The 21,484-nt window shown below is 32.9% G+C and overlaps 1 protein-coding gene across 1 annotated transcript in view; it reads left to right on the top strand.

The window, feature by feature from the left end:
* Nucleotides 1-21,484, top strand: part of LOC143187512 (E3 ubiquitin-protein ligase Rnf220-like) — a 235,504-nt gene that overhangs the window by 193,992 nt on the left and 20,028 nt on the right. Inside the window, exon 2 of the mRNA XM_076391729.1 lies at nucleotides 11,726-11,813. The gene's annotated coding sequence lies outside the window, so the exon portion shown is untranslated. The remainder of the gene's footprint in view (nucleotides 1-11,725; nucleotides 11,814-21,484) is intronic.

Genomic DNA, 21,484 nt, shown 5'->3' with positions numbered 1-21,484 from the left:
AAGAAAGATGGATTAGAGTTGATTTAGGCTAGGCCCTTTTACGGGAAGAGGATGCTCTCAAACATAAAAAAATAAGTTAACGTACAATATTTTTTCAACTCCCCCTGATTGATTCCACATCTTCCTAACTTGAACGTCAAGGCTTGTTCAGATTAGTCAGTATACTTGAATTCCAGCGGCTTGGGTGCAGGTGATTTAAGGCAACTTGACCAATGTGAACGAGTTATTTTACTTGATTTGAAGTATCCCTTCAAGTTTCTGTTTTGTCTAGGCACATTCAAATTCGTCGAGTTACTTGAATTCAAGTGGCCTGAATGCAAATGATTGAGGGCAATGTGAACAATGTGAACGCGTTATATTACTTGACTTTAATATCCTTTTAAGTTTCAAGCGAAGTTGATGTCCTCGCAACTTTCCTTTGCTTTGAAATACATATTAATTAATGTATACTATGATGTATACTATAATATATCGGGCAAATTTCAAGCAAATCGACAAATATGTGAACACCAAGAAAGCTGTCTAAAGTGTATGTCTTATTCGAATCATCCATAATCAAATAATTAGCATACGCCATTTCTTCCGACGTACTTTTTATTATTTTTATATGACAGCTTGAATTCAAGTTACTTTTGAATTCAATCCACTTGAATCCAAGTAACTTCATTTGTGTTAACACAAATCAACTAGTTACTTAAATCCTAGTAGCTTGACTAATATGAACGAGACTTACGTGAAAAACAAGATAAGCGTGTATTAAATCGAATTTAAGCTTATCTCAAATGTTTAAAAGACAGTATGTAGTATAGCAAACATTTTTCGGTATATCTCTAAAACTGAGGTCGAACACATTTCAAGATCATCAAAATTCACCCCTAATATAAATAATTACCAAATTGTATTATGGATATTATATTATATACTATTCTTTACGTACAATTACCTAAATACTTTTATAACATATTGTTGAGTATGTAGGAGGCAAGTAAAAACGCGTATGTACTAATGACTAATATTTATTATAATATAGTGACGTGTCAGGTTGGAGGCTGGAGACGTAACTGCAGCGTGTGGCAACGGCTATCTCGGTTTCTCGCTCGGCTACTCGCTGTACCGTTGTTTTTCGAACATTCGGGATCGTTCTCTACAATACTTCTCGAACCTTCGCACCCATTCTCTAACACATATACACTGCAAAATTATTTTCTGACATTTTAAACGATAATGCCTTAGTTATTTTCACGTATTTCTTTATGTATCTTCCTTGGGTATGTTAACTGCAGTCATGTTCGACTTTATATTCCCACCTTTCTACTAACAAAATGAGCGCACTTGAGAGTAATGGTATAATGAACAATCAAATTTTTCGCTATCAAAAATGACGACTGTTGTTTGATAGCTGCTCAGCGAGAGTTTTCATCTAGTACGTAACTTCAGACCGCTCGCTGAGTGGTCCGAGAGCTGGAGCGCTCCTAGTACTTACTGGTTGCACTCGTTATATCATCCAATTTTAGTCAAATAATTTAAACGTTACCTACAGAATTATTAACTCTTTCACAGCGTGGTATCGTACAGGAAAGAATGATCTTCATCATTTTACTTCATTATAAAAGAATTAAACATAGATAATAGAAATTTATGATCAACATACATGAGTAGGGGTCTGACATCTCTTTGAAGTTTAGGGTTAAGACTCTTAGAAAATCAAAATTGTGTACTGTAAAAGAGGCGAAGGAAAAATAACAGGAGAGTGCGTAAGGAGATAAGTTTGGCAGAGTGGTTTCAGGTCCTGTTGTGTAAATGAGGGATCGTAAAGAAAGCTACACAGTATTAGCTACACCTCGGACACCTACTGAAACGTGGCTGGTGCGTGGACCCCCTGCCGTACGGCATCTCTTAAATCATGGCTGTTTGTAATTAAGTGAATGAATGGCCTGTATCAGAGTTAATATTTGCGACATGACATATGACGCTGCCACAAAGACAAATCCCTTATATATCATCGCTACGCTTTATATAAGTGGCCCTCTTTGTAATTTAACGGCTTCTGCTTCGTTGTTCCCATGACCGATCGTTTCCTTATCTATTTGCCTCTTATTTAGAAATTGAACGTTAATTAACGTTTCCTAAATCTCTTCCTGAACAAACTTCGCAGACGAAAAATCTATGACCATATAATTGAATGATCAAACTTTCCGACAGGAACCAGAATACATCATTCTGTAACCCTGGCGTATTGTGTGGGTTCATTTTATTCGACATCGAACTTTGGCATTGTATCACTTATTGATACAATCCCAATACACGCACTATCATTGTACAAATGTTTGCGAAATACATTCGCAGAAATGGTGGTTACTCCGACCTTATAAAGTATCGAAATGAAATAAGGTCAAGTACATTAGCGAATAGTTTAGTGTGCTATTTACAAAATTTGCAAAATAAGTATCACTTTAGGAGTCATGCATAAATTGAAAAATTAAATCTAAAATGTACTTGGAGGGTTAAGGATCCTCTGTTATTGTGTTGAAATATAGAAACACTTAGACAAGAGTTGAAAAATATACAGGAAATATATTTCAATAGAATTTAATGAAAATTAATTGAATTATAAAAATAACAATTAGATAAATGTTTATAAATTTGTGCTTTATTATTTGATTGTAAATTAATAAATTATTTTACAGTATTTTTTTCTCTTAAAACGTATTCGGCGAGCACGTACATGTACAAACGACTTTGCTGTGACATGCACAATTTCATCATCTGTAGCTGCTTTTTTTCTGCAAGCAGCGTGTACTGATTCTGGAGTGATAAGATCATTTCATTTTATAATAAAATTACGAATACATGATACAGATACATAATCAGATTACTTACTAAGTAATATTGCTACCGTAGCAGAGTAGGTGATAAAGGCTTGCTTTTTTGTCCTAGCTGAGGATGTGTAACGTGGTTGTTTAAGCATTATTTCCTTTCATTCCTTTGAGAAATTTAAATTATAGAAGTAATAAATTTCAATTATAAAGGACACAATATTATTAAAGGAACGTATTAAACGTTATTAATTTTGTAATCCATTTTTTGTTTTTCTACATGCCTATCTGTTTCATAATATTAACTCCCAATTGACTATATCTGCTTCTATGTAAGTAATCTATTCTTATCTAGCTATTTCATGTTTATCCTATTTTTTTTCTCTTTTTCCTTTAAATATTCCTTCATTAGCCTCTTTTTCCTGCTATCATCCCGATTTTATTGACTCTTACTTTACCTAACACTATTTAATTAGGAGTGTTTTTACGCAAACCCAAGCACCATTATATATATGTCACTTACATATATTCTTTTTTTGTCTTTCCTTTCACTCCTACCAAATAACTCTACTCAATGTAGCATCACTTTTCTTATTAATCAATTAAATATGATCATCCTCCTTCTAAAATTCTCTTTAAACATTCTTTCTTCTATTCTTCCTCTCCTGTTCTAAAAATAATATTTTACGTACATGTAACTTCTTGTAATATAAACAAATAACTGTGATTATTTGAACTGTGATGTATAAGAACTTGCTGCATGTACATGATGATATTTGATTTGTGATATGAGTGGAATTAATTGTTAATGTTTTTACCATTTGGGCTTACCTCTTTTTTAATCTTAATTTTATATTTAATTCTATAGAATCATATAATTAATATAGTATTGTGTTAGATATCTCTATCAATTACTTGTGCAGAACAATTGATGGTTATAACACCATACACTTGCTATCTGAAATAATTTTATTGTATGAATTGCCTTCATGTGGTAGTTCATAGCTTGCTTCTATCTGCAGCTGATTCTGTAATTACTTTCAAGTATTTATACTATAACTACGCGTGCGCGCTGGAAGTTGCAACCTGAGGAAGGTCGGAGTTTCGCCTCTGTGCTGTAAAGAATGTGCTACGGGTACGAGTGCTCGTACTCATTACCTCTTGTATGGATAGTCTCGGTGAGAACCTCTCGCTAGTTCACCCTCACAACTTGTGGTGCGAATGTATGAACTTAGCACGAGCCTCTATCGAGACTCGTGATAGCTGATTTGTATGACTTGACAATGACAATGTTCGGGTTAATTCGACCAAACCAAAGCGTGTGTTTGACTTTAGAGAAAATGAGCACCTATGTGTATCTACATACTTAGGCGTATTACGTATCTTATTCTCAAATTTTCTATTAGCTATTTACAATTCAAATGTAAAACAGGTCTTATTTAAAGATAATTCAAGACTAATACTGTACTCATGAACCACTTTCCTCTGCTTAGTACTAAATGTCATTTCGACTTTGTGGTAGAAATTTCCTGATTTTTTGACAGAATGTATTTAGGGACAAAAATAATTGTACATATATACTTAATTATTGTATCGAAGGTGCTAGAGACACTTATGAATAAACTGGTGCAACTATACATATTATCGTCTAATGAAACGTTGATCCAATGACATTGCTCTACCTTACGTTCCATACGGGGTATTTTTGTAATCGTGATACTATCGGAAAAGGGGTGATTTCTTATGAAAACTAAGTTGAAAATATACAACAAAATTTATTCACATGAAACTGCTTTCGAGAAAATCGAGTTTGAAAATTGATCAGTTACATGTATATTAACTGTAAATTTCAAGTCAGACTTACGTACAGAGTGTAAAAATATTAATGGTCGCGGCTGAATGGGGTGAATCTATACCTCTGGATCGGTGGACGTTTGCAAAAAATTTGTATTACAGAATTAGCAGAGCAAATGTTCGAAAGGAACTATATGCCGCAAAGGAACTATTTAATCAAGGAAGATTGTTTCAGATTTGGTATGTTTGTGTAAAGTTACACCTACCACTATTCTGTTACGCGGCAAAGTTTACCTTGAACATGAGGCCCAGCATAGTGGACTGTGTACCCCAACACCAAAGACTCAGCAAAGTGCATTGACCTAACAAGTCTAATTCGAGTAGCTTTTCTTTCTTTTCACTATTTCCAATATGATGTAGCAAAATCAACAATGGCGAAATACAATATCATATGTAATTATAATATATATTTACTCACCTATTCGTTGTCTAAATCTTCTATCTCTTGTTGTTTTATCCTCATTTTTAAAACATGTTCAATGCAACATACAAGTTAGAAATTCACTAATAATGAAAATCTTCTAAATAACACTGGTAGTCAAACATTAACGATTAAGCACTGAAATACTAATAACAAATAGCACTGCACCACTCTTAATGATGTTGGTAGGGAAACGTAGGAGAAAGATAAATCTCATCGTTCTACTAAGAAACTAATATTTAATAAACACTTAGTAATATAATGGTCACACATAATCTTCACTCGCAGCGTGTCTCTATCATCATACTGCATCTCATTTTTTCTCGCCAACTTCACACCATGCACTCAATAAGCCGCATTCACATCTATCTCATTCAATCTACAATATTCTAAATAAAATAATTATATCTTACACTCACAAATGATATTTTAAATAATAGTAACTGTTGTATTACACTACATTGTATACTGCACATACACATATAATGCTAATAAAGTAGATTTAAACTAATTTAATAGACAAAAAACTGATAGCTTTAAATAAGGCGGCAAGAAAATTAATGATCGCTTAGACATGCTTTCGGTGTCGTTGTTAAAACGGTTCTGGCCTTTCGGAGGTCTTCGCACAATTTACCGAAAATTTCGAACTCGAAATTGATAGTAACAAGTTACCAATTTTGCATGTTCTTCCACAAAAGGTATCTGCGCACATGGCGTTCACATCGCGCGTACATTCTTCATACAACGACTCTCATACACACTGCCATGACACGGGCGAGAAATAGAAATATATATATCTTTGCGTTGATTGGTCGGAGGAGCAAACCACACTTCATTCAGAGCCATTCTTAAGAAACGGGGAGGACAATAGAGACAGTAACCCTGACTTTGACTGGATATCTGCATTTAGAAAGATTCAGATGCTGGGATAGGCATTAAAGAACTGGTCAGAATCGTTTTAACACCGACATCGAAAGCACGTCTAATTGACCTTTGATTTCCTTCATGCCTTATTTGAAGTTTTTATTTCTTAGTCTACTACAGTGACACAGTGGTATTTGTTATTAGCGGTTCAGTGCTTGATCGTTAGTGTTTGCCTATCAGTGTTCTTAAAAATGGTTTGATTATTAGTGAATTCGTAACAATTAAAACTAAATTAGCGCTGAATGGAACGTGTTCCGAAAAATAAGATAAAGCAGCAAGGAGATAGATGTTTTAAACATCAAATTGGTAAGTAAATATATATCATTATATATAATCATATAGTTCACGATTGTTAATTTTGCCATATCATATTGGAAGTATTGAAAAGAAAGACAAGTTATTGGCATTGGGCCTATTAGGTCAATGCACCTTGCTAGGCTATGTGGACCTCACGATCAGGGTAGACGTTGCCGCGTAGCAGAGTAGTGTTAAGCCCATGATCCTGTGTGTGACTTCACGCAGTCAAACCTATGTCAAATGTTTAACAACTTTTCCTGGCTAAACAGTTAATTTGCAGCATTTTCTCTGCTAAACGATCTGAATACAATTACCTAATAAAAAACCCTAGCATTAATTTTCTTGCATACTTTCCACCATGCTCCATATCCGCTGTATATCACTTTCTTAATATCTTTGCTATATTACCAAATGTCTATAATTTTTGTTTTCAATTCTGATAATGGTAATGAGTACACGAATGATTTGAGTGTGCTTCAGACATTTTCAATGATTTTTTTTTATTTATTAAGCTAGGAAACCCCCTACGGAGTTACTAGGAATATACACATTATTATTTTACTTTTGGTTACATAAGTACTTACGAGACTAGAGAATATATTAGAAATTTTTTAATTACATACCGTACATAGACAGAGTTTCACATTTAAGGATATACCATGATTTTTAGGAAATTTGAAATTAGTTGAAATAGTTTACGCAAGAAGGCATCTATCGTATAAGGAGGACGGAAATCAAGTCGCCAAAATTTATGCAGCATATACTTTTTTCGTAGTCATACAGTGAACACTGCCACATGACGTGATTTAGATGTTATTCCAAACTACCGCACTGACATTTCGGATCATCGATAATATTAATTCGAGAAAGTTAGGCAGCCAGGTGGTAATGGTTTGAACGGCGTCTAGTGGTCCACAAAATAAAATCGATTGAAGGGGTTAATAAGTAAACAGTTAAAACTTTAATTCAATTGTTCTCGCAACATATTTCGTGGAATTGAGTGGTCCACAAAAAAAAGTAGTGTCAGTATTAACGAACTTAGAGTTTAACATTTTTTGTATATTATTCATTTTACAATATAAGAAATTAAGGAGTACAATGAAAAAATTAGACATCTCGAAGAAGAACAATACAAAAAAGAGAAATGTTTCGGTTCTTGTCGATAGTTTGAACACCTACAGGTATTAAATATATTCTGTGGAGGAACAATCTAAAAATTTTACTGGACCAAAAGCTAAAAAAGCGAATACATCTAGATGACACAATGGTCGAACCGATGATCAAAACGACGATACCATCTTACCGAACAAGATTTGAAATAAAAATAAAATAAATTACCAGGGGAAAGTGATGCTAACATCAATCTTTTTTTGACATTTCCCCTTTTTGCGTACAATCTGTTGGAACAGCTTTCATTTTTTACAGTTTACTGTTTTATATATTATTTAAAATGGTAAGTAACAATTGCAATGAATGCAAAATAAAATTAATGTAGTTGTGATATGTAGTGATATATTGAAAATTCACTTTTCGTTTTCTGAGAAATGGTAATATTTGACATTTCTCTTTCTTCTTCTGAATTTTTCAATTGTATTAAAGTTATGGGATATCACAGTTAGACAACTTTTCACTAGTACTCGAGTGATCCTAATTTGATAGCTACAAATTGTACATGATCATCAGTGTGACTTAGTAGTCCGGAGTTATCGATCGCCAAATGCTTGATGCGTTTATCAGTAATTTTGATTGTCTGACTTTCACGGTTGTGGAATTTGAATCCTTAAATAGCATTATGGGTAATTGTTTAGATAAGCGGATGGCTTCATCGATTTCGATGATTTTTATATATGATGTCAAGGTGATATTCTGAACAATTCTTTGCAATACGTGTAACCGCCCTCCGACCTTAGTTTCGGAAATATTTTCAAAGAGCTGTTGCTACTACTACATTGAATTTTGCTTATACGTACGCGTCCGTGGCAGCGTATGTGATAATATGTGACGATTGCTTTTTTGCTGTTTTTATAAGCATAGGATGAACTTTGCAAATCAATATTATGAGACTTCTTTTGCACGGCGATTCAGGAACACAGACTTCTATATAATACACTAGACGCCTAGCTTCTGTCTATGAGGCGTCCCAACTTTTATGTACGAATTTGTTACGTAAACTAAAGCGCAAGCGAGGCGAAAAGGTGCAAAGGAAGTGTTAAAATTTCAACGTCCAGTCAAATATGTATTTATGTTAAAAGTCAATTTTTTATAACCTGCTGAAATATTGCATGAAAATAATACTTGTTATTAATAATATCGTTTTTTATTGTAAAAGAAATAAATTGGTTTTTATTGGATTGCAAATAACAATACATGTATATACAATACAATCAAAATAATGCAAAACTTTACAATTCATACAAATTATAATATTAACCTCAAATATTTTCATCGCTCTGAAGTTCATTATTCAGATTACAGATGCCTTGTGATGGTGAAACATGCAGACCTGTTGTAAACATATACAGTGTGCGTTTTATCTATGAACGCTTCATATCTGGAAAAATATTGATGATACAAAAAAGTAGTTAAGACAAAACTTGTAGGGTCCGAAGGGGCATATATGTTGCCTATATATCAAATTGACCCTGTGATGACCTTGAATAACTGTATGAAGGTCACGGGGCATTTTTTAATGGAATGCTATATTTTTTATTTTATATTCATATAGCTGACGTTAAAGCATTTTCAAAATACTATCTACACATGTATTTTGCGCTAACCAATTTGGAGATATTAAATCAGAAATCTTATGCGCCGCCGGCATTAGCGTTACTCGATGTACACTGCGGGGAGGTTGCTCGGTCGGACTTTGTACATCATGCTGGCTCTAAAAAGAGCCGTTTGTGCATTGGCTTTAGGTTGTTCACTTGCTCCTCCAGTATTATAAAAAGTGGTAGGCTTAAAATGTTTTGCACAGAGTATAGTCCATGCATTTAATAGTCAGTTTTTTCTGTTCGCTGCTGCTATCCGTGCTGACAATAATTCTGGTTTATTTAACGAAAATCTAAAGGTTTTCTAATGTAAGAAATTAACTTTCAAGAAAACTTTAACATAAAACATATTTTGTACAATTCCGAAGTAATATAATATTTACTTGAAGAAACCAATTCTGGAATCATTAGGTTTTATACTTCCACAGTGATCAACTACACATTTAATATGCATAATTACACGAATAACTTTTATTACACGCTAACGACACTTTGATACACGTAGAAAAGTATGCAACATATATTATGTACGTATGAATACATAGGTACGTACATACATATATGCTTGCCATATGTAGGGGTAGGTACATACTACGTTTAGAGTTCGCTCACACTTTCTCATATAATTTAGATTTGCCTCGCAACTCACGAATTGTCGTAGCACCATACAAAACCGATTTGTGTGCCTTTTCATCCTAGATACTGTCAACGATGTAGACGATTACCGCTGCCTTCGCTGATGATCGTCGATTCGATTTTTGTTCTTTGATTTTATTCCAAAGCCACTTTAAGGCGTTGTCCTAACACATCCTTATTTTCGGACAGCTTTAGGCTTAATTTCTTCAGTTTTTCTTGTAACTAAACCACCGACATTTTGTTAACCTTAAGACAATTTTGCATGACCGTCTCATCTCCGGAAACTATGGTTCCATTGAGTGCACTGTCGAACGTAGGATTATTACCGAAATCACAAGGTTTTCGGCGTTAAGGAATATTGAATTAATACATATACAGGATGATGTTTTCATTTTGCACATCCTAATAGCTTCGTTATTTCTGCTGATATAAAAAAATATATCAAAGCAGTCTTGTTGGATTCAAACCTAAGAATATTATGATCCATGCTTTTTCTCTGAAGACCATTTGTTTCCGAGTTTTGAAGGCCGTCATCATTTTTTTTGCACATTAACATGTATTTTTTATGATGCAACTTTATAGTACACATCAAGACGAATTTAACAAACTATGATACTATGACCTGTAAATTAAAAATGTAGAAAAATTCTACATTTTTGGTATTCTGTAAGCAAGAAATATTATTTTATTGTTATTTGAACTATTTTAGATGTACTCTACTGTCAAGGTTCAAAATATTGTCCAGTGGCGTCGAGACATTTTCGGGTACGGGAAAGCTTTTCCCAAGAGGGTCAATCATTGTCGAGGGAATGTTGTTCGCAAGCATGTAAAATTACTTCCTTCACATTTTCTGGTGTTGCAACGTGATTTTTTCTTTCAAGATCATTTAAAGGTCATACTATCATAGGTCGCTGAATTTGCTTCGATGTGTACTAGAAAGCTGCGTCATAAAAAGTACATGTTAATGTGCAAAAAAATGGGGATGACTTTCAAAACTTGGAAAAGATGACCTTGACAGGAAAAGACATGGTTCATAATATTCTTAATTTCGAATAAAACAAATTTATCTTGGCACATTTTTTCATATTAGTAGAAATAACGATTGAACACATTAAGATGTGTGAGATAAAAGTAACACCCTGTATTTAGTTAGAATTCAATACATTCGTGAAGTTCTTTTACTTTCCTCTGGCTGGCATCGTATGCATCCACCGCTCGGAGTCACATTCTTTCTCTCTCTCTTGCACTTTTGTTACCATATAGTAACGCATATGCGCTCAGATCTCAATGAATCTCGTTCACGCACTCGACATGCATACGGACACGCAAATCAATCCTGCACTATAGTTTATTTTCCATGTAGTAATTATATATCTATGTATCAGTAAGTAGCTTTTTATTTTCGTGTAAAATGCATAAATAAAATTTAGCCTGTTATGTTAATTAAAATTAAGTTAGCTTTTAGGTGAGATTATTTATAATTTCCAATGCAACAGTAAGGAGGCAAAATCTTAATGTACAAGAATTTTTCATTCCGTAAATAAGTGTAGTAGATTTTGATGTGATTATTTATCCTATATTTGTAATCGATTATCTATTATGCGTGGAGATCAGATTTATTTTAATATTATTGCATGTATTCGATGTGGTCTAAAATTACAAACGGGAAAAATGTTCTGATAAGGATTTTATCTTCCACAATAATCCATCTTTGAAACTATTCAGATTGGTATTTATTTAGTATGGTCAGCTCCAATAACCTTGATCTTGACATATGTTGTCAAAGAGACTCTTCTGAGTAACTTCCAAGAGGTTTTAATCATCACTTGTTACTCCTTTATAAACTTTATAATCCTTTAAAAATGTATTAATCATTAGAAATATAACATTTTCCGGCTACTATTTAACCAAAATCTTGTTCAGAATTTTAACGCGTGGGCGGGTTTTCTGCACCCCCATGCTGAGGGAACCTAATCCAAACCTAACCCTAACCTTTTTTTTGTTTTCAGCTCACAGGCCTTACCAATACAACCGTCTTCGCTGTGGTAGTTGTCGTCGAGCAGTTGATGTTGTAATAGCGATGTCACTCCCCTTATTGTTAGTATCTATCAATGTAACTTCGATCGTATAATTTTGGTGGCCGAAGTTATATTTTGTATTTTATTTCCGTATTTCATTTCCGTATTTCACATTATCCATAGTCCAAGGAATCCGTGGAATAACCAAGTTTGACACATGCTAGGGTTCATTTATTTCTTATTAATATTTTTTTAACGAACCATGAGAGAACTTAAACTTCCTGGGGAATACTCAGGAAAGTGTCAACATATTCAAACTTATTGGAGCTGACTCCCCTATATTGAACAATTACCCTCCAGTTACACTTCGAACGAGAAACAACATAAATCACATATTAACGAAATTTGAGTTTATGCCTTAATTGAACTACAAAATGGAACTTATGTTTGATATAAGCAGATTAGATTAAAAGAACTTTTTCTTTCTTAATTTATTTTTAGAAGATAGTCAGATTGAAAACTTTAATCGTCAACATCCTGAGAATCGACATGTGACTTATGTCATTTTGCTGTGTAACCATACATATAAATGTTTGATTTTATTCCAATCACCTTGCATAATTCACACGTATCGCAAATCTACTTGATGATACACGCTGAAAAACATTGGTTTATAGGGTACATCAGAAAAACGAAAGAAAGCATAAAAACTACGAAAAGAGTTAAAAGAATATAGTTTGTCATCAGTCGTGTCATAGACTTATAATAGTAGAATTTGTAAGATTGTTGGCAAAAACCAATTTCTCAAATTGATTTAGAAGTTCTGACGTTCTATATAACTGAATTCAAAGAATTGCTAATTCCTATACTTAAATGTACAGACAGAGGGTAACTCAGTAACTATTTTTCCAATACAAATACTAGTTCTTGGTTGCTACTAGAAACCGCGCTAAAAAAGAAGCACACTTAGTCGCTTGATCGCTGCTACGATGCTGCCGATCACTCGTTTGAAGTAGCGTTAAGGGCACATTTTTGACTGAGGCACCTATGCCTAAATTACTCTATACGAGTTAAAAGGGTCTGCAGATCTCTTAAAATTTTGATATGTTGTTGCTCTCATGATGTTGATCGAAAGTCTTTATGAACATGACTTTAGAAAAGCTTAATTTTTTTATATTACAGAATCTTAAACTGTTTAAAATTGTGTATTTAATAGAAATCGTGTTTTTGCAGTATATCACTTACACACATCTGCACGTCGGAAGGAATACGTTTCGTGTATGTCATTTCTGTACCTGTATGTTAGGGATTTTGATAATATTGAAATATACAATACATTGAATTATATTGATGATATTGAAGTCCACATAAGGGGGCGGTTAATTCATCATTTTCATTATTTCGAAATTATTTAAGAAATACAAACCTCCAAAGGTAACAGTCTTTACTAATTTTTACGACTACTGCCTTCACGTATGAATTTATGTCTCCGAAACTACTAAAGGTACAAAATTCAGTTTTCTTTCTATTAATCTTGAAGGATGTACACATCTAAATAAACTTCTTTTATATTCACAAAGAAAGTTTTTCAATGCAAGAACAGTAAAAATGTTTTTGGTTCGCAAATTTGAACTCCGATTCAAGTGTCAACAAATTTGAAAACATGTGTCCATATTCTTTGGTTTTTCTACTTTTGATTAAAATTTTTTAATTCGCGGACGCTCAAAAACTGTAATTTGGGCACGCCGGAAAATGTCACGGTGTGCCTGGATTCAGGTAGGTGATAACGATTAAGTTAGACTGTTAAGTTTGCCAGCGTGATTACAGTTTTTGAGCGTCCGCTAATTAAAAAATTGTAATTAAAAGAGGAAAGACTAGAAAGTACGGATATATTTTTTTCAAATTTTTTGACATTTGAAGTCGGTTTCAAATTTGCAAAACAAAAATATTGACTTTTTGTGGATGAAGAAACACTTGTTTAAAATATGAAAAAAATTTATTTAAAAATTATATATCAAATTTATTTGAAAATTTACTCGAAACGAGTGGAAAATGTAGAATAAACTTTTTTGGTATCGTGTCTAGTTTTTGGGAAAATTGAGTCTGGATTATGGTCAAGTGCAAGCGTACGAAAGTGCAATTTTGGGTGATTGAAGAGTACACGGGGTAAAGGGAATACTCTTGATCTGACCACTGACTCTCTCTACTGTATGCTAGAATCATTTCCCTTTTCCTGTTTATTCTTCAAACGTCTAATGATGGATGGTTTCAAATACATATTAGTTTTGTTCCATTCCGTCTGATAAGCAAAAATATCATTCTCTCCTTTTTGAATGAAGTAGTTCACACTTGATTTGTCCGATTCTACCCAGGAAAGCTAAATATCGTCAGCGACTCCTATAATCGCCCGAATAAACTCTTTTTTTTATAACCCTGATGAGTTTTCGCGTCAAGCGTCTTGAACGTCACACGACGAGGAATTTTCATAAAAAGAAGCAGTGGACGATGCTCTAATGAACGTGCAGATATTTATATGTATTTATTATTAGACCTTTATGAATGCGTCACCAATAGATTCTTAGCGTTTTTCTAATGAAAATGATACCAGACATGACATTATTTGGAATACTGTTAATGATTGTGATGGAAAGAGTAGGTGTTTCAATTTCGTATGATAATTATGTGACCGATCGCGGTAATGATGCACATCTAAGAAATGCAGCGGAGTGTGTGATTGAACAGGCGTGTGCAGAGATAGGGATGTATAATAAATTGGTAGTTTGGAACGTCCACAAAGAAATGTTTATATTGCTTATATGGCCTGCTTCGAACTTGATTAAGAATATCCATGTACTGATTATTGCAAAATTCTTTACTTCTACATTTATATTTACACGAGAACCATTCTATCAGTTGTGAACACTTTTACTTAATATAATTTGGGTTTTTCCACGCCAACTTGAACAGTTTGCTTTCCAATGTTAGATATTTTGACGACATTGAAACACGTTGTAGTGCACGTGTAATTAGAAGAGAGAAGTTTAAGTATGAATTTTTTAATTTCGAAATTATTTAAAAAATACAAACCCACAAAGTTTGCATCGTTTATTGATATATATGCAAACTACATTTGTAAACGAATTTTTATCTTTGCAACCATTAAACAACTGGATTTTCTTTTTTTTTTTCTTTTCACAAAGATTAGATCTCTCAGAATAAAGTCATGTATTACAAAAAAGATTTTTTAACCGGTTCATGTCTCAAAAATTTTAAAAATTACGTGATTATTCTGTGTTCTTTCCCCTTTCTAAAAATGGCTGGTTGGATACGACTAATATCCTACAGTGTATTTATGCTTATTGGTCTCTACATTTTGACTCATTTCTCATCCAAAAAGCCGTCATTCAGATCGCGATCTCTGCAGAAAGAACTGCAGAATCAATACCCATACCAAAATGGTCGGATATAGATTTTGCTGGACAGATAGGTCTACATAGGCTTTAATTCGAGAGATTTGTTCTCGGTGAAAATTTAAAGCCATCTTTCTTAAAAACGAAGCGTAACATGAACCATTTTTTCTACATTTTTGTCTTATTTTTTCATGTAGAATCACACTCTTTTCGCTGGTACCACCAGTTCTGGGACATCCAGTTTGTACATAGATACTATACTTTGGCTTTTTTGTGCGCTCCACGCGCTTACTTTTTGCACTAGCATATCTATGCTAATTAATGGTAGATATTAATTAGAAATAGTTAATAATTGAGAGCATATCAGCAACTATTAAGTTCAAAATCTTAATATTTCTCTTTTGACTAGTTTTGAGTAATTTTTAACAATTTTGAGTAATTTATAGTTTTGTTATCAAAAAGGTTGGGTTTTTCTGAGGCCGTACCCATAGAGATTTTTGACGAGGATCATGAAAGCAAAAACATCAAAAATTTATCTCATTTGACAGAAACCGTGTTTCTATAAGAAGTGTGCGGAATCCCTTATAAGTGTGTATAAGCTGAGTGCATATAAGAATATGTTCATTATGAAATAGACAACACTACAATTGCAAACACAAGTAGTCTGTAACACTTTATAAACACAAGAATCGTCCAACTTTTCTACCATCAGTTCTTTTTAATTTATTTCTTTGCTTAATATGAAAAATAATTTTCGAGAGCATTTAAAAGACTGTATTAACGGTTACTGATCAATCATAGCGTTGGTGCAAAAAGTTAAAAATGAAGAACAAGATTAAAGAATCGAAGTAAAAAGGAAGGAACAAGAGAAAGGAATGTCTATATGAGAAGAGAAACAGTTAGGGGGTGCAGATGCGGTGACGCGTGACTTTGCACATCGACCAAAGGAAAGATTACCATCCGCCTGCTTTTTCCCAAAACTGCGTTCTTTTCTTTGTCGGTTCAATTTCCTTTAGCTCTCTTATATCATGATTTTGGAAAGTCTTTGATATTGAGCATGTGTGAGAATCGAGGGGTCGAAAGTCAGAATATCCACGTGGGATTGAACGAGTAAGAAAAACAATGTTACCAATAAGCTTATTTCACTTGACGGTTTTCAAAATATTTAGTTGCCACACCTGTTACGTTGGTAAATATTTTAACGAATTGAAAATGCAAGGTAAACCTTATAAATGGGATAACTTAAACATTTCTGATATTTATGAATATACATATGAGAAAAACCTATTAAGAAAACCTATTTAGAGTGTAGTAGACTGTTCAAACGAATATACAACCCAGGGCATAAGGTATGTAGGGGTGTAGGAAGTTTATTACAGAGAAAGTACTAAACTTTACAACTAATAGAACGAAATTAACTTAGTAACAAAATGTCAACATTTCTCGAAATATTTTAAGGTTTTCCAATTTTCGTTGGCAAACGGATAATAATATTTAGTATTAGGGATAATAATAGTAATGACAATAGATTCATAGGGCACAATTGAGACCTTATTTCGGTTATGGTATCACAAAAAGGTTTTATTGGAAAGTAAATATAAACAAAAATACCTATGAAAAGAAAAAATTAGACTACAGTGACTGACAGTAATATTTCGACAAATCATTATTTTTCAATTTATGGTTTTCTGTATGACAAAAAGATCTAAATATTGCGTTTGGTTGTTGTACAAAAACATGAAACATTTATCGTACTATGAAGATACATAAATAATTTCTTAGTAACAATAACATTTAATTATATATTGATTTTTAAACAAAAGAATTTCGCATTCTCACGTTACACTAATAGCTTTTATTAATTTCATTTTACATCTGTAAAAAATTTGCAAAAGCCTGTGACTTTAACATTGATGATTTTATGCATGAGATTTAGTAACATCATTTAAAAGTTTCGACATGATTAAAACAATTATTTTCAAACATTGCAAACTACTAGAATTCTATTTCATTAGGGCTTATTTGAAATTTTAATTTATAAGATCAATTTTTAAAACTTTACGGTATTTCGACAATAAATATTCTTGCACTACTCGAGCCTTGTGTTTTTGACCATTATTCTAATAAATATTTCATATTATCATCTTACACTTTTAAATAGATTTTTTTTTAAACTCAATATACTATTTGTTTCAGTGTTAGTGTTAGTGAATTAGCATCGAATATTTTACATAAAAACAAATACTTGAATTGTTCAAAAGAATATCCATTGAAAAGTCCACATAAGACCCGTTGCAGGGGAGCGTTTTTTTGCCGTCACAGCGAATTGCCACAACACATTGTAGCAACACAAACAATTCCTAATTTTTAATTATGGAAAACAAGGAAAGGCATATGAACGCGGCAACTTGGCGGCACATTTGCAGCAAGGTGTAGTGGCCAATTCACGTATACAGGGTGGGTAGAAAATCGTAGTACAACCGGCCAGGGGGTAATTCTACGTTCAAAAATAAGAAAAAAATTTGATACTCAACTTCTTCATCCGAGACTTTGTTTTCGAGAAAATGGAATTTGAAGTTTATTACCTTTATTCTAGTTTATTACTTCGCAAGTTCTGTTGGAAATGTCTTCGTTACTGCATACATAACTCTGCTCGACGAATTAAAGGTAACTGCACGGATTACAATGTATTATCATTTTTTATTTCTTCAGAGACTTGAAGACTTCTTTGCTTTAGCTGTGCAAGGTGGTGAATATTCTGTTTGTATGCTTCTTCTTAGACATGTTCCCACTAGCAAAAATCCAGGGGTGTGAGGTCCGGAGGCCTTGAAGACCAGTGTATTTTATCGCAACAGCCTATCCAACACGAATGCTTTTCACTTAACAAATTTAAAACCGGTCTCGTGAAATGTGACAGGGCATCATCATGTTGAAAAATAAGTCCAGTTTTGATATCTAAAGGTACTTCTTCTAACAACGAAGACAACGTATTACGTAAAAACTCTAAATATCTGCTTGTATTTAGGTTGTATGAGAGAAAATCAGGTCCTACGATTTGATTATCAATTATGCTTGCCCAAACACTGACACCCACTTCTCTTGAAAATGAGTTTCACGATAAATACGAGGATTTCTATTTGTCCACCAATGCGTATTGTGGACATTGAAAATTCCATCTCGCGTAAATTTGGTATCGTCGGACCATAAAATACGTGATAGAAACCCTTGATCTGCAGCGTGACATTCGAGTAACCATTGACGAAAATTCATTCTTAGCACGTAGTCCCGTTCCAGAAGATTCTGTATCCGCTTAACGTGGTATGGGATACGTGTGGTTATTGTGCAGAATACGACGGATTGTTTCTGTACTAACATTATGCTTAGAACTAAGATTTCTTATACTAATGCTAAGTGTGTCATTTACACTCTGAAGAACACTTTCTTCAATGCTGTTGTACAATCATCGATTACAACCACGATTTTCATGACACGATATAAATGAGTCAGTCTCACCTGTAGATTGCTCCATTCTCTGTATGATTTTCTTCTGTGGATGTCGGCGATTAGGAAATTTTTCTGTGTAATATCTACTTGCTGCAAAAGCGTTACCTTCAAAAACTTGCAAAGCAAGTAATATACTCTCGATTAGAATACCTTGCCATAACTTAATAATTTGCAACAAACGAAACGAAATGAACTACTACGCAGTCTGATAAATCATGGTTTCTGTCAGACAACGAACTTATTTCTCATAGTATTCTATTATTATTAATGTTTATAAGCACTAACACGGACAGAGACAATCGGTAATAAAATATATAAGTAAATCGCATTGCGTAGTGAAGCAAATTTCAAATTCGATTTTCTCGAAAACGAAGCCTCGGATAAAAAAATTGTATACTATATTTTTTTCATATTTTTTTACCCAGAATTAGCCCTGGCCGATTGGACTACGATTTTCCACCCACTCTATATAAGAATCGGCTGGAAAGTAATGCACACTTGCATATATCTCGAGAACAAAACGATATATCGAAGAAAATCAATATAAGAATGAAAGTACCACTCATTGGCTTCAAAATGATGTATTTATTTTTTAATATAATTCCAATTTAGGGATATATTTTTCTCAACACGTGACGAGTCTTTTTTTTCCGTCACTGAAGTATTCCAGGATTTGATTCAGAACTTGATCCAGGATTTCACTATCTTCTTTACTTCATTTTCCGTGGTGAAATGAATACCTTTAAGGCTTCTCTTAAGCCGAAACAAGGTCAAACTTCAACTTTTCAAAAGTATCGAAAGCTAAAACTTTAAGTTCATTTCTTTAGTCAGTACTACAAAATATTTATGAAATGAATTAAATAAAATCGAAATTAAAAATAAACTTAACGGAAAACCGGGTTTCCGTGAGTCTAGAACATTTGGAGAAAATGATTTTAAACGTGCTGAAACGTTCAATTGGTATTATTTAAAAGTAGGTCACGTACAGACGTAAATAGTCTTTTAATATGCTACAAAATATTAAAATCGCACATTTTTGTAAATTATATACATAAAACATTTTTTATAACATTGTAACGAGAAAGTACAAAATTTTTTCGTTTAAAAACTATTATGCATCTGTATATTCTTATTAGCAAGAAATTTTTTATGTATTTTCATACTGTAATAACAAATCCAAATTTTTAAATCATATTTTCGTATACAAAGCAGTAAGTGAAAAAATATCTGTATTACATAGTAAAACTATCTATATACAGGGATAATGTAGATACTGTTTTTATTATTTTAATTTATATCCATCCATTTAATTATTAAATATTCGACGACATTGAATATTTTGGTCTAATGATATGTAAAAGTTTAAAACTCTTCTATAAATATAAATTCAAATGAGGGTGATGTAAAAGAGGAGGGAGTCTTACAAGCGTTGGGAAAGACAGATTCAGTTATTCAATTAAAATCGGATTATACAAGACAGATAAGGGGCTATCTTGCATCTGTAACCGCCAACGTGCTACCATCAATATATACTAATTGTTCTATCCGGATTAAATGATCGTAAATACTGAACGAGCTCCAAACTAATTGTCCACAGCTTATAGTTGAATAATATAGAAACCGAGTAGAGAATTTGTATTATATTCATTTTTTATGAATTCGTTTCTTCAAAGTATATTATCATACATTACATACAAAGTTATGACATTAAAACAGTAGTAATACCATACATGTTACATACTTAAAAAACAGAAATTCATTTAAAAAAATTGCAATCGGTATTGATTTTCCTTGATATACAAAGATCTTGTTAATTTTGTTCAACAATTTTGTATGATATTTATGTTAAATGATCTTATTGGCCAGTCTAACACTGAAATTTTAATACTCGCAATAGTCTTTGACAGACTTTAATATATGGACACTTGTACTGTCCTTTTGGAAAGTAAGTAACGTTTTTGTTCACAATTTTACTGACATATTTCTTTATCTGCCCATCTATTAATTTAACATATAAATGGAACTGTTTAGTTTTCTATTTCAAATTTACTTTTAGCACTTCTATAGCATTACACGGCGATTTAAAATGTATCTTTCTTCACGTATGTAAAACATGAAAGTACCAACAGTGTTTATCTAATCCTAATCCATCTGTTTGCCGCTTTTGTCTTTAGCAAATATGTTTTTCATTCTTCAGCGTTTACTCCAACTTCTACAGCATTTTTCTCGCAGTAGTTGCAGAATTTGATCTCTTACAAATGTCTTACAAATTACAACATATCGATACTGAAGTCCACATGGTAGTAACATAGTCCTATGTATTGTTTTATTTGAACACTTTGATGACTTGACATCGACTAATGAAAAAAAACGTTTAACAAAAAATCAGGTATAATAACACTTATCGTGACAAAATTGTTTTTATTTTCTATTCAAAGCACTGTACAGAGCTGGAAAGTGGTCAATCTGAAGGAATGCGTATATGATGCAATAATAGATAGCGAGTTACTTTAGATAATAGTTCTTACTGACTAAACCTTTATTTTATGTCTTCGATAACATATTTAAGGGATCATTTGTTGAATTTATACGCTGCTATGATACAAAACAAAACACTTAACATTTAATAAAATTCATATTTTCAAACCTTTTCCTAATACTTGTTGCGGTCAAGCAATTGTCCTAATACTTTTGAGCGAGGATGTTTGATAATCCTATACGTACTGTCAGCAAATTACGAAACGAAAGAGTAATGCGCTACTGGTATTTGGCATCGCGATTATTTCCAATTCAAGCTATCCATAGCGGCTATAAAGGAAGCAGAAGGTGTCTGTTT

The sequence above is a fragment of the Calliopsis andreniformis genome, unplaced genomic scaffold (genome assembly GCF_051401765.1).
Source record: "Calliopsis andreniformis isolate RMS-2024a unplaced genomic scaffold, iyCalAndr_principal scaffold0048, whole genome shotgun sequence".
NCBI lineage: Eukaryota > Metazoa > Arthropoda > Insecta > Hymenoptera > Andrenidae > Calliopsis > Calliopsis andreniformis.
The sequence above is the reverse complement of the archived record's forward strand: the minus strand, read 5'-3'. Positions and strand labels throughout refer to the sequence as shown.